Below are 11,604 nucleotides of genomic sequence, written 5' to 3'. Positions count from 1 at the left end.
AAACGCGAGACCAATGGCTTCCTCGGAGAGCTGGAGTGGTTCAAAGAGCGAGGCCTGAGGGTGAGGCTGGTAACAGGCACAAAGCACAGGCCCACACCGCAGGGATTTACAGAGAGAACAATAGGAACGGGGAAGAAAAAGCAGCTCTGCTAACCAGGAGGGTTGTCGCTGCTGTGACAGGACTTAACCTCGTGGTGAGCTTTCAGGCGGGGCCAGCCAGAAGCAGAAGGGGAGAAGCATCATCAGAAATACACAGAGAGGGACGCCTGGGTGGCTCAGTGGGTTAAGCGGCTGCCTTCGGCCCAGGTCATGATCCCACCGTCTTGGGATCAAGTCCCACATCAGGCTCCTTGCTCCGCAGGCAGCCTGCTTCTGCCTCTGCCTGCCTCTCTGTCTGCCTGTGCTTGCTCATTCTCTCTCTCTCCCTCTATCCCTGACAAATAAATAAATAAAATCTTAAAAAAAAAAAAAAAAAAGAAATACACTGAGATATTCCTACTGAGTGCCTGCGGGGGGGGCTCCACACCATTGGGTCACTTCAGTGTGTTATTTCTTCCCCTCTCAGCAACAGCCATGTAAGGAAACCTTATCAGTCCTATTTTCACATAACAGACCTGAGGCCCAGAGACATAGGCACACACAGAGGGGATGCCTCATCATAAATTCTGAAATGAAGTCATCTTTCAGTGCGAGACACTGAGAAATCAAAACTCCAGTAATCAAATGAGCTCTGCCTTTTCAGGAGCATGGGCAAATGCCATTTTTATTTGGCCTTTTCTATGATGGTAGTGGGTAAAGTCCAAGGATTTAATGGGAAAGCAGCTCAATGAGGGGTCACCCTTGGAAGCACTAACTCAGCGGGACTGAGGTTTTCGGCCTTCTGGAAATCTCACCCTCACTGGCACACTGCAAAGTTCAGTCCTGCCTGGCCCAGGACCTCCCGGACCAGGGCCAGAGGCCGTGCTCCCCCAATTTAGTGGTGAGGGCACATCTGGTGGTTTTGAAAATCCTGAATATAAGAAATGGGACCATGATCTCTCGTGAGGGTCTAGAAGCTTCGCTGGTATCTTTGCTGGGAGTGAAAGCCGCCCTTTCATCCGTTTATTCATTCATGTGACGAAGTTTTAAGCCTCTATCATTGCCAACTTTCATGTAAGGTCCTGGGTTCAGAGTGTAAGTAAAACAAACCCTTGGGGGTGACAGTTCAGTGGGGAAACTAAGGAGTCACTCGCCGTTTCCGTATCAAGTGTCACTGCCGGAAACGTGATGGCAAAACAGGCAAAATGACAACACAGCTCTCATTCCGTAGCGTTGTGTCATGGAGTGTCGAAGAGTGTCATGGATATGTCAAAGAGCGAGGGTAAGGCTATTTTATTTTTAAAAAAGCCAAATCCAAACCAGTGCTCTAATAGCTAAATAATTATACTCTAAATTAGTCCTCAGTCTCTACTCCTGCCAAGAGAGGTCTAGGGCCCAGGCCTGAGGTCCTTCCCAGCAGCTTTTTTCATGTAGGATGATCAGGGAAGAGGTCCAGGCTAAACTAAATGTTCCTAGGCAGGAAGGATCAGGCCCTAGGGGACCAGCTTCAGCTGAGAAGGAAAGCAGAAGGGTGGGGGTTGGAAGGTGGGGAAGGCAAGGAACCGCCTCTGGGAGAAGGCTGGCTGTGGGTGGCTCCCGGTGAAGACGGGGAGCCTAGAAACTCCCTCCACAGCCTATTCCCCCTCCCATCCCCCTCCCTTCCCGCCTCTTAATCCCCTCCAGGCAGCCTCCACCTGCTTGCTGCGCTGAGCCCCTTCACCCCACTCTCATTCTGAGTGATTCTCCAGCCTCCTGAAGTACGCGAAGTGCGTTGGAATCCAAAACTGCGTTGAGGGGATGAACAAGCTGATAATCAGAAGGAAAGGTGGGAATTAAAGAGAGATCTCTTGGAAAGCATTGGGCACTGAGGAAGGATGTGATAGAGCCTTTTCTACACAGGAGCACCTTTGTTGAACTTGAAATGGAAAGTCAGTGCCTTTATTTTACATAATTGGATATCAAGGTATAAATGAGTGTGAGTTCAGAATGAAAATTCTGGGAAGTTGGTATTACACCAACCAGAGTTCCAGTAACCCTGTTTTTAACTATTACCCAGGGATCGGGAAAGCTGGAAGCCAGTAGATACTGGGATCACTACTTCAGGACAGGGGTGGGAGGAGCCTGGGGAACACAGCAGGGATCCGGGTGGGCTGGGGCAGCCTTCCTGGAAGACGGGTGGCAGGAAGCTGGGGCCTCACAGGTGGGGATTTTAGCCCCAAGAGGATGTACAGGAAGAGAGTAGTGACTCCCACCCTTGGGGAAGCATACTTGGGGCGTACCACAGGCAAAGCCTGGTGTTCCTAAGGGGCTGACCTGCTACATACACGCAGCTGAGGGAGGTGGTTCCAATGTGGATGATTCTGGAAGCAGACATTGTACAGGGCCCACCTCAGCCCTTCAGAATTTCAGGAGCATCCCATGACACTTTGGATTCAGGCAGCGGAGTCTCTGCCATTCCCCCAACTCTGAGCATGTGGGTTTCCTTTAGGGACTCTGAAATGAATTCCACAGAATGTGGCTGCCTATGTTGTGGTGGAAGTTGTTTGTTTCCTAATGCTTAAATTTCACTAATCTGTGATAATACAGCTGGAAACAAACCCCGTGTTTCCCGTTATAAAGTCTGTTTTCATCCTTGTCACTGCTTCCTATCTGGTCCTGTAAGGGATGGGGAGCACAGAGCTCTGGCTCCTTGATTGGAGAGATCTGGAATGTTTTCCTCTCTTTGTTATAAAAAATAAATCTACCTCACTGAAACTTCCGACCTTATCCGTAGGATAAGGAGAACAAACCTAGTGCTGTTCCAACAGTACCAGGAATACCAGGAGTCCACATTTTCCTTGGACAGCATCAGTTGCTTACATGACATTCCTCAACAACAAAAACCTCACCGTTAATTAGTAGAATACCACCTCCCCACCTAATTTGACAAGGGAGCCCATAATCAGTTCATCTAAAAGTGAATCCCAAACACTTATTTACAAATTGAAAATAAGGGAGGTAGAAACAAACCCAAAAATTCCTGTTTCTGAGGACTTCCAATGGCCATCTTCAAAGTCAGGAGATCATGAGTATCTATATTGATTTTGTGGAATCACAGAAGTGGAATCCAGATTTTATAATGGCACTGATGTTTGGTCCACAGACAGGTCAAAGAAAAATGCAAATAGTTGTTGCATTATCCTTGCCAGATTTCTTCATAATGTAAAAAGAAGTAAGGAAGTGGCCATTGTTTGGAAATGAGATCCAGTTGTTCCTCATATAGTATAATGAGAAATCCAGACCTGAAGTTCTAAGGAGAAAACTGGCACAAGTTTAGAGGAGAAAACTAAAAACTATGTAAAGTAAATGAAAAGGCATGTGAGCTATTGGCACAGAGATATTGGGGTAACTCTTTGAGAAATTTGGGTAAATTACACTTTTATTTTATAAAGAAAAGTACAAAATCAAAAGAGCAAACAGAAATTTTAAAAATTGGCAAAAATCAGAGCAAATCATTTAGATTCTATTTTAGCAATATGGAGGTTTAGCCATTTAAACACCATTGCGCTACAAAACTTCTAATAATATAGCAGTTGACAAAAACCCTAGGGAGGTCACCAGAAGGCAAAAAACAAAGCTGACTCATGATTCCAGAGAGGTAAATTCTACAAATGACCCAAAGATCATTTGTAAATCCCCAGTTTTTAAGGCCCCATGGGGAACAAAAGATAAGGCCTTGACCCATCAAAGGAAAGAGCTAGACCAGAGCTACCCTCCCATAAAGCCAGAATTCCAATTCTTTTTTTTTTTTTTAAGATTTTATTTATTTATTTTAGAGAAAGACAGTGAGAGAGAACATGAGTGAGGAGAAGGTCAGAGAGAGAAGCAGACTCCCCGTAGAGCTGGGAGCCCAATGCGGGACTCGATCCTGGGACCTGACCTGAGCCGAAGCCAGTCATCCAGCCAACTGAGCTGTCCAGGCGTCCCCAGAATTCCAATTCTTAAAGTGGAAGGCTAGTCTTAAAATGCCCAGGAAAAAAAATAAAAATAAAACAAACAAACAAAAAAAAAGACAAAGCCAAGGAATTTTTCTGTCTTGTCTTGGCTCTGTGTAGAGAGGGAAAAAAGTCTCCATGGACAGTTCATAATCACAACCCTGCCCACTACCTGTTTGATGCTTAAAGCCCAGAGCCATATCTTCCATTCAAAGAGGTCCTCAGGGCACCTTGGTGTCACAGTCAGTTGATCATCTGACTCTTGGTTTCAGGTCAGGTTGTGATCTCAGGGTGGGTAGACTGAGCCCCGTCTTGGCCTCCGGACATGGTAGGAAATCTGCTTTAGACTCGCTTTTCCTCTCCCCCTGCCCCCCTCAAACAAATAAATAAATCTTAAAAAGAAAGCACACACAAAGAGGTCCTGGTTTGGTATTTCCCTGTGCATCAAAAAATAAATCCAAATCACTCCTGGAGAAACAGACAAACAGACTCTGAGTCTGCACCAACTTCCTATGGAGAAGTTTGCATGGAATATAAGCATACACACACACAGGAAGCATGCCACAAAAACAAGAATCAATCATCAGAAGAATTACAACCTAAGTATTCAGTATTATGGATATTGGAATTGTCAAAATCAAAATAGTTTAAATGGTTTAATATGTTCTGTATCTTTTAATATGTATTTTATATCCTAAATTTCTTATGGTTATTTTTTTGACCCAAAGGGGAAAGGAGAATGAATATGAAAAACACACTATCCAAAAGACCAAGCTGGTTTCAAAAAAAAAAAAAAAAAAAATCAAACTTCAAGGAAAGAAAAATGCAATTAGTGAAATATAAAGCTTAATGGACAGGTTACACTGCAGATTAGACTCAGCTAAAGAAAGAATTAGTGACCTGAAATTTAGCTCTGAGGAAATCAACTAGAATTAAAAATAGAAAGCTAAGAGATAAAAGATATGGAAACATCTAAGATAGAATGAGAAGTTCTACATGTCCTGCTGAATTTTCAAAGAATGGGAGGAAAGCAATATTCAAAGAGATAGTCATTGAGAGTCTTACAAAATTGGTGAAAAATGTGAATCTTCTAAAGCAGGAAACACAATGAATCACCAAAAACAAAGAGACCAGCCACTTCTCCTTCATCTGCAGAAGTCATTTCCTGCCTGGAGGTATGAATATCCCTAATCCCTTGCCTTAGCCTACAGACCCACTGTCTCCCCTCCAGTGTATAGAGCAGCAAAAAGAATAACATTAAAGTTTGTTTGGGTGGCTCAGTCAGTTAAACGTCTGCCTTGGGCTTGGGTCGTGATCTTGAGGGCTTGGGATCAAGTCCCGTGTCAGGCTCTCTGCTCAGCAGGGAGTCTGCTTCTCCCTCCGCCTGTTACTCCCCCTACTGTGCTCTCTCTCTCTCTCTGACAAATAAATAAATAAAATCTCTCTTTAAAAAAAAAAAGCTTGCTTTTGTTCCTTTCTTTTTAAAAAAAAAAATTAATAAAAAGAAGGAAAGCTGATAGGCAATATAAACACAAAATTTATTTTCTGGGGACTTTGTTTAAAGTGGCTGATCAGATGAGAAAAGGTGATGAATCTCAGTGGAATCTCAGTGAATCTCGATGAATCTCAATCAACAGTTGTCCCCGGATCAGTGAGACTTCAGAATTGCCAGGAGCATCGTCTTTCTTTCCACATCTCTGTTACTGAAACCATACCACACTCTACCACATCCCCAATTCCATTTTGATTGTTAGTTGGAAAAAAAAAAAAAAAAAGCAAAGTTCTGGCTTCCGTTTGCCATCTCTTATACATGCTAAGTTTTCCTTAGGCAAAAAACCTTAAATGTAATGAATTCACAAGAAGATTCTTAGGTATTATACTTGCCATTCTGTCACCTCCAATCATCTCCTGCTTGTTTTTTATTTCTGATTGTTACCAAACCCAGAGCTAGAGGACTGAGACCATGTACACAAAGAGAAGGTCCTTATAGGATCAGGGTAAGGAAAACACTCAAAGACTAAGCATCCGTAGACTTGGCCTACATTTTCCACAGCTGTTTGGAAAGCAGTCAGGATTAATAATGAATAGCTATCTTTCTGGACTTCATCGGGGGTGCCCCATGGAAGAATGGGCACGCAGTGGCTTTTAAAAAAAAAAAACTCCTGAACACAGCTGGAGGGATGTGAAATGATATCACACAGGGAGGGCTTTGGCTCAGGTAGGAGTCCTGCTTTCTGGGGGACAGCAGTGAGGAGTTGGTCTTCTGCTGGAGACCTGGAGAAGTAAAGCAGAATATCAAGTGGCAAGAACAGGAAGCACCAGTCTGACTGAGAAGGAAATGGTGGATATTCAGTTTCAAGGGTTTCACTGAAAATACAGCAAGGAGGAAATTTCCTTAGAGACAATGTTGATATGATGATATCCTGAAAATGTACCCTAATAATAACACATCTATGGATCAGATTTTCCTGCAGGGCAAGAACATCGTGATGTATAGGCATGCCCTTGGGGGTATGGGCTGGACCGGGACAAGAGTGGGGAACCCTCACAGAGAGTCAAGAGGGACAGAACTCAAGTCTCATTGGAGTAACTCCCTAAGTTGCACCCGTGAAGGGTTTCACCAATTTTTCAATCAGGCAAGAAATAGTACTTTTCACATTGTGCAATTATGGTTTTCATTTCCAGGCATGGGTCTTACCATTGCTTTCTTCCATAAAGTCCTAAATTCAAGAAATTCTCCAGGTTTTATTACAGGGGTCTCTGCACAGAGAGAAATTTATGGCACCATTAAGGACAAGAGTTTGGTTCCCTAAATGGGATAAAATTAGGGAAGCAGCCTCCAACCAAGATTCACCAATAAAATTGTGTTAGTCTGCTCAGGCTGTCATAAAAAAAAATACCACAGACTGGGTAGCTTAAACAACAGAAAATAATTTTTTTAAGTTCTGGAAGCTAGGAGCCTCAAGGATGCTTTCTGGTGAGGTGTCTCTTTCTGGCTGGAGATGGCTACCTTCTTGCTATATCTTCACATGGCCCTTACTCTCTTGTGCTCAGAGGAGGGGTGGGGGATCTCTGCTGTCTCTTCTTATTCCTACAAGGATACCAGTCCTACTGGATTAGGGCCCCACTCTTATGACCTCATTTACCTTAAGACTCATACCTTATTATGACCTTACAGGCTCTATCTCCAAATAAAGTCACATTTGAGGGGCTGGGGGTTAGGGCTTCAACATAGGAATTTTGGAAGGACACTATTGATTCCACAGCAAGAATATTACTTTATGGAAGGTCATTTTGTGACACTTGAGAATATGACAAAACCCCAGACTTGTGTATCCCTCCCAGCTGAGTAGAGATGCATTGCCTTTACTTTCACTAGACATGATTTTGAATCTTCTACTGCTTATCTGCGAAAGCAGTCTTGGGAGAAAGTTCTTCCATAGGGTCTTTGTAAGGGCCACGTAAGACACTGTGTGAAAAATGTGTGGTCTTGAACCCTACAAATGGGAGATAAATAAAACATTCTACTTTGGTATGACCCTTCTTGATCATTCTATATGTTTCAGAAGGGCATAATCTATATGGTATGGTTGGATGGGTTCAAATAAGGAACTTCTAAGGCTATACTATCGATCATTTTAGGGTAAAACAACGTGAATCTATTTCCAGAGTATTTGAGGGTTAATTTTCTCATTTTGGTTCCCTTGCACCGAAACATGAACAGCAGGACTACAAGAAATGTGGTTTTTTGCCCTATTTTACAAAGCTGCCTTCCTTTTCCTTCCAAAAGTGAAAAAGGATTAGGATTAACAGTTAGAAAAACTAGTGCATGTGTGTCTTTCATGAAGAGAAGGCAGAATTCACTTACTCAGTTAGTCATTTTTCTAACAATCAAACACTCTATCCCGAAGCCCTTTAAACTGATATTGTGTTGAATGATGTCACTAATGTTAATTGACAGTTTGCTGGAAACCGTCTCTTAAAAACTCCCATTTTCTGTTCAAGACCTGTTTATTTTGTTACAGAATTAGAAATCAAGGAGGAACTTCCAGAAAGAAAAAGTGTGTATGTGTGTGTGCATGCCTATGTTCTGGCTTTTATACTAGGAAGGCTATTTGCAAGGGGGGTGGGGGGGGATCGAAACAAGTAGAAATGAAACTAGACCTGTGTTTATACAGTTCTCCACATTGGCCCAGGACTTATTTTTGAAAGTTTGTAAACTAGCCTTCCAGTTTAAATTGAATAAGTAGGTGCAGCTGAGTAAATGGAGAGACCTGGTTTTGCGGCCATGTGTTTTCACTTTAAAATTACATTGAAGAGGAACAGAGGGGGTTAGAAAGAAAAATAAGAAAGAGAGATATAAGACAGACTAGGTTTAAAGGGAAAATGTGAGAAAATGAAGAGTCAAAACAGAAGTCCTCTTTGCTGGGCCCCCAGGGGCTGGCAGCCACTCCGCTGAAGGATCGGGGGAGAGACGCCTTCTGAGAGCCATCCCACAGACCCGAGGACGGATGGCAGAACCTGGGAGAAGGGGAGGGATTCTCACACTGCCAGGTGAAGGCCTGGGCTGGGGCAGGACTTTAAAGGAGCAGGAGATATTCGGGGATGGACTGGATTTAAGAGAGATCTCTCCAGGAGCCTCCCCATAGCCTCCCCCAGGAAAAGCTATTCATCTGCTCCTCTTAAAGACCAAACTTAAAACTACTGGCTTGTTCCTCTAAGTCAGAACAGTGACTTTCCCTATAGCTACAGTTAGAATTTGAATTGTGTCTGCCCCAAATTCTTAGGTTGAGGTCCTGAGCCCCAGCATCGAATGTACCCATATTTGGAGATTAGGTCTTTAAAGAGATAACTGAGTTAAAAAGGAGCCTGTTAGTGTTAACCCTAATCCAATAGGACTGTCATCCTTACAAGGTGAAGACTAGAACTAGTCATATGTTCATGCAGAAGGAAGGCCATGTGAGGACACAGTAAGAAGGCAGCTTTTTGCAAGCCAAGGAGAAAGGCCTCAGGAGAAACCAGGCCTGCCAGCACCTTGATCTTGGACTTCTAGCCTCCAGAACAGGGAGAAAATAGATTTCTGTTGTTTAAGTCACACAGTCTATTGGTATTTTGTTAGGGCTCTTTTAGCAAATAGGTTTACTACTGAGGAAAACTACTCCCACGGTAGTTTTCTTGCCTGCCCCAACAGGAAAGGAATAGGTTGGCTTCTTAACTTAATACCAGTGCAGTTGCTTAGTTTTCAACCTCCTTAACTGCCCAGGGTGAGTTGTAAAAGCCATCTGGGGACTGTATAGTTATTCATGGACTTCTGGGTCATTCTAAAAGATGTCTATCAACTAACTCATAACCTGCAGTGTCCCTGTTATGGGTTGAATTGTGGGCACCCCCCCCCCAAAAAAAAGATATGTTGGAGTCCCAACTCCTGGTACTTTAGCAAGTGACCCTATTGGGAAATAGTCTTTACAGAGGTAATCAGGTTAAGATAAGGTCATTAGCAAAAAAAAATAAAAAATAAAAAAATAAAGGGGGTGTTCTAATCCAATATCACAGGTGTTCTTCTAGAAAGAGGAAATCTAGACACAGACAAACACAGGCAGAAAGCCACGTGAAGACAAAGGCTGAGATCAGAGTGATGTTTCTACAGGCCAAGGCCAAAGATTTTGAGCAAACCACCAGAAACTAGGCAAGAGGCATGGAATAGATTCTCTTTCATGGCCCTCAGAAGGAACCAACCCGCTGACGCCTTGATCTCAGACTTAGGACTTCCAGAATTGCAAGACAGTAAACCCCCATTGTTCAAGGCCCCCAGGCCTGTGGTACGTTATTATTGCAGCCCCAAGACACTAATACAGCCTCTCTGTGCAGTGTTTCTCTGTTCATCTCCTGGAAATGTGATGAGAATCAGCCCCTTGTGTTCCAGCCAGCATCTGTTGTTCCAGGCAGCTGTGAGGCCGGATGGTTTAACATATTTGGAGTACAAGAGTAGATCTCTTCAGACTCATCTCTCCCCCACCCTCACACCTAATGGCTCTGATTTGCTCTGTCCCTGAGCCCCTCATCAGCTTCCTCTCTCCAGAGGTGCCCTCCATGCCCACAGCTATCCTCACTCCTCATTTTAGGTTTTCTTTCAGTTGTCTTTTCTAAGTCTTCCTTTGGAGCACCTGGGTGTCTCAGTCAGTTAAGTATCTGCCTTTGACTCAGATTATGATCTCAGGGTCCTGGGATCTAGCCCCAAGTAGGGCTCCCTGCTTAGTGTCTGGCTCCTTGCTCAGTGGGAGTCTGTTTCTCTCTCTGTGCCTCCTCCTAGATCATGTTCTCTCTCTCTCTCAAATAAATAAATAAAATCTTTAAAAAAAAAAAAAAAGGTCTTCCTTTCTCACTCCTACCCATGCTGCCTGCAAGCCCTCTAGAGATTCTTTTTGGATCCCCTAACTCGAATCCTGGCATGTATAAGGTACTCAGTTAACATTCATTGAAAAAATAAATAAATGAACATAATATTGAATGGTGTAATGTAAAGACAGATGTACTAATCTACTACTATGCTATGAATTACCCCAAATATTACAGTTTATTCTCTCACAGTTTCTGTGGAATAAGAATTGGGAGGAACTCCGCTGGGTTTCAGGCAAGCTATTGGCTGAGGCTGGCTAAAATAAAATATGAAGTTCATTTAAGTAGCTGCTGGAAGGCTCCAGCTTCTTGCTGGCCATGAACATCTTACCACCACGTGGGGCTCCCTCCCTGAGCACCCTCAGGACATGGCGGCTGGCTTCCGCCCAGAGAGAGCAACTGAGACAGAGCCAAGATGGAAGCCACAGTCTCTTCTTTTCAGCTTTATTAAAGTATTTTGACAAATTAAAATTGTATATATTTAAGGTGTACAAACTGATATTTTGATATGTATAAATACTGTAAAATAATCATCACAATCAAGATAATTGACAATACTTCACATAGTTAATTTGTGTGTATGTGTGGTAAGAACACCTAAGATACACTCTCTTAGCCAATTTCAAATATACAATATAGTACTGTTAACTACAGTCAACAGGCTGTTCATTAGATTTCCAGAATTCCTTCATCTTGTATAATTGAAACATTATAGCCTCTGACGAACATCTCCCCATTTCTTCCACCCTCTCCCAGCAACCACCACTCTACTCTGAGCCACAGCCTCTTACAATTTCATCTCATGACATGCTGTAACTTCTGCTGTACCTCTGGATACGGTGCGTGAGGAGATTAGCCAGGATGTGACCTCCAGGAGGTAGGACTCATTGGTGCCCTCTTGGAAGCCCCCTACCACAATAGACATAGGGCTCAAATCCCTGACTTTCCGCGGACTGACTCTGGACAAGGCTGTTACCTTTATATCTTCTTTCATTGATTTTTTTTTTCTTTAAGAGACTTTTTGTTAAAGATTTTTTTATTTATTTAAGCAGAGAGATTTATTTACTTATTTAAGATTTATTTGTTTGTTTGTTATTTTATTTAGTTAGTTCTTTCAGACAGAGATCTCAAGTAGGGGGAGAGGCAGGCAGATAGA

Source organism: Mustela lutreola, chromosome 13 (assembly GCF_030435805.1).
Source record: "Mustela lutreola isolate mMusLut2 chromosome 13, mMusLut2.pri, whole genome shotgun sequence".
Lineage (NCBI taxonomy): Eukaryota > Metazoa > Chordata > Mammalia > Carnivora > Mustelidae > Mustela > Mustela lutreola.
The sequence above is the reverse complement of the archived record's forward strand: the minus strand, read 5'-3'. Positions refer to the sequence as shown.